This window comes from Mus pahari, chromosome 2, assembly GCF_900095145.1.
Source record: "Mus pahari chromosome 2, PAHARI_EIJ_v1.1, whole genome shotgun sequence".
Lineage (NCBI taxonomy): Eukaryota > Metazoa > Chordata > Mammalia > Rodentia > Muridae > Mus > Mus pahari.
In genome coordinates, this window is record NC_034591.1 from 118,089,319 (window position 1) to 118,089,685 (window position 367).

Consider the following 367-nt stretch of genomic DNA (forward strand, 5'->3'; position numbering starts at 1 on the left):
CTTCTTCTTCTTCTTCTTCTTCTTCTTCTTCTTCTTCTTCTTCTTCTTCTTCTTCTTCTTCTTCTTCTTCTTCTTCTTCTCCTTTCTTCTTTTTCTGACCATATAATGTGGTCTAAGTTCAATTCATCTGGTTTACAATCTTTAGCATTTTGGAAGCTTGGGATTAAACCAGAAAGAGTAAGAAAAAAAAAATACTCTCATTTAAAATGTAAGTAAAACTTATTCAAAAGTAGCCAAGTCACAGTAGCTGAGGAAGAAGTCTGTCCCATTTTCTTTATTAAATTTTCATTGGCTTGGTAGCACTGTGTCATCTATTCCAGGCACGATTTTAAATTGTTAATTTCCATTGTTGTCTTGAATGTTTTTA